At 47.0% G+C, this 2,500-nt stretch overlaps 1 protein-coding gene across 1 annotated transcript in view; it reads left to right on the top strand.

Annotated features, from left to right (window-relative positions):
• Positions 1–2,500, top strand: part of ft (cadherin-related tumor suppressor fat) — a 244,143-nt gene that overhangs the window by 174,884 nt on the left and 66,759 nt on the right. The gene's annotated exons all lie outside the window — the stretch shown is intronic.

Below are 2,500 nucleotides of genomic sequence, written 5' to 3'. Positions count from 1 at the left end.
CATATCCATTACCCCCCTCCCCCTCCCCCTACCTCCCACCCGAGCCGAGACAATTAGTTAAAAGCCTGAACAAGACAAATGTTTCACTTAATTAGAGAAACCACAACGAGAGCTCTCATTTGGGTCGTTATGTCGTTTTGAGGGTCGTTCGTATAAGTCGTTAGATACTTTTTTAATGTTTAGCTTCTATCTTTTTCTTCGTCTTCCTTTTCGAAAATTATTTTTTTCTTCTCTTTATTCCTTTTTTGTCTTTTTTTTCTCCGTGTGTCTATTACTTTATTCATATCATCACATCATCATCATCACCATCGGCAGCAGCATTAATGATTCTCAGCATCCTCATTGCTATCAACAGGAGTAAAAGTAGTAAGGATAGTAGTGATATTAGTTGTAGTAGTAGTGGTGGTTATAGAAGTGATATTAGCTGTAGTAGTAGTGGTTGTAGAAGTGATATTAGTTGTAGTAGTAGTAGTAGTGGTTGTAGAAGGGATATTAGTTGTAGTAGTAGAAGTAGTGGTTGTAGAAGTGATAGTAGTAGTAGTAGAAGTAGTGGTTGTAGAAGTGATAGTAGTAGTAGTTGTAGTAGTTGTTGTAGAAGTGATATTAGTTGCAGAAGTAGTAGTTGTAGTAGTGATAGTAGAAGTAGTAGTAGTAGAAGTGGCCAATCATCATCACTACCTGGTACTCTTTGTTCCCATTCCTTTGCGTTGCTCCCCTTCTTATTCGTCCTCTTTTTCGGTTTTCTTATCATCCCCCTTTCGTCACGTCCTCAATTTTCATAAAATTCCCCTTTCATAACTATGCATATTTTGAATTATCTTCTGGTAATGCTACATTCCGCCATCGTGTATCTTTGTGTATGTGTTAAGGCTTTGTGGAAATATGCAGGGTGTATCCATGCGTTTGTGTGTCTGTATCTGTCTATGTGTGTATGTGTGTTTATGAATACGATCGTGAATGTCTCTGTCTGTGAATGAGAAAGGGTTTGTGTGTTAGTGTGTGTGTGTACGAGAGTGTTTAAGGATGAAGATTTGTTTGCTTGTTTGTTTGTTTGTGTGCGTGTGCGCGCGTGTCCAATGGGTGTCCTCTGTCGTGTGTCTGTGCCCAGTGGCAGTCCATCCCGTTTGATAGTGTGAACAGGTCCTGTCGTTCTTTTTATCTCGACTACATCACTTCTCCATTTCGTCTGAGATAACTAATTAATTCCCACTTCATCACGCGCGATTTTTCCTCTGTTCTGCGCTCTCATCTCTCTATTCCATCGCATCGCCCACGACCATCCCGGAGCTTGACCTAAACATTATACAGCAAAGGCCCGCCCGCCCGCCCGCCGAACGCCCTCTCATCCAGCTTTCTCGAGCCCTGCAATTTTTCTCTGCACTATAGGCCTATCCATTAGCCCTCCCCCTCCCCCCCATTCCTTTTCCTAGTTCTACTTCCCAACTTACCTAAGGCTTCCCCGCTCTGCCCCCCCCCCCCCCGTGCTGAGATTCTTTTCAAATCAGTGTATCTCTCCGCCCTTGGCTGAAGCCTCTATCTTGCGCTAAGATCCTTTCTCTGAGCTAAAGAGGACAAGATAATACACGATTTTTTGTCTTCTCTCTCTTCGTTTTTCAATAAGTGGGTAGGCCTACCGTCAGTTCCCTTCCCCCCCTTCCCTTCTTCCCCCCCCCCACCTCTCTTCCCTCCACCTCCCCCCTCCCCTTCACGCCACATCCCCGCCCTCTGCTAGTCATCCATCACGAGTTTGTGTACACATAGAGAAGGGATGGATTAATTTTCCGGACCCCTTTTGGCGCTCGTCGTGTTCGGCCGTCATTCCTGGGCGGTGTATCTTAATGGGACAAGATGAGGCCGTCGTTCTCAAGGGGTCGCTGGTCTCTGAGGGGGGGGGGGAAGAGGGGGAGGGGAGAGTAGCACTGCCGTTAGGTCGTCCTTTGGGTGCTTGTCTCCCCGAGAACGACAGGGGCATCATATTCTTGAGATATGGTGAGCCTTTTCTGAAGTTTTCGTTGGTTGATTGTTGCGATTTTCTCGGTGCCTTCGAAATAAAAAATAATGATAACATGGCATTTTTAGTGGTTTGGTTATTTGAATGCTTAGAGTGTATGTCCTTACCGTTTTGACTCTCCCCACGTGCGATTGAGATCCCCGCGCGTCCCCTGAGAGTCTCCCAGGGGGCACGGGTTAGTGTGAGGATCGCCAGCGGCAGCGGGACCCCCATCACGGAGCATGATTTATGCCCGGGCAGGAAGAGATGCGCGGAATGTTAAATATATGTCTCTCCCTTGAGGGTCGCTTTGTGGTGGCCGTCCCGTGCTTGTCTTTTACATAGGCGATTTATAAAAGAGAAGGCGAGCTTATTGTTGCCGCCGAGGGACCTATTTGGAAGCCTCGGGCATGTCTCGGCTGGAGAGGAGAGGGGGTGGGGGGCAGATGCCCTGCTTGTGTCAGCTCACCCTTCGTCTTCCGTGATGACATGCGGCGCTGACCTGACCTC

This window comes from Penaeus japonicus, unplaced genomic scaffold (genome assembly GCF_977035675.1).
Source record: "Penaeus japonicus unplaced genomic scaffold, GWHDUDI00000001_assembly GWHDUDI00000031, whole genome shotgun sequence".
Taxonomy (NCBI): Eukaryota; Metazoa; Arthropoda; class Malacostraca; order Decapoda; family Penaeidae; genus Penaeus; species Penaeus japonicus.
The sequence above is the reverse complement of the archived record's forward strand: the minus strand, read 5'-3'. Positions and strand labels throughout refer to the sequence as shown.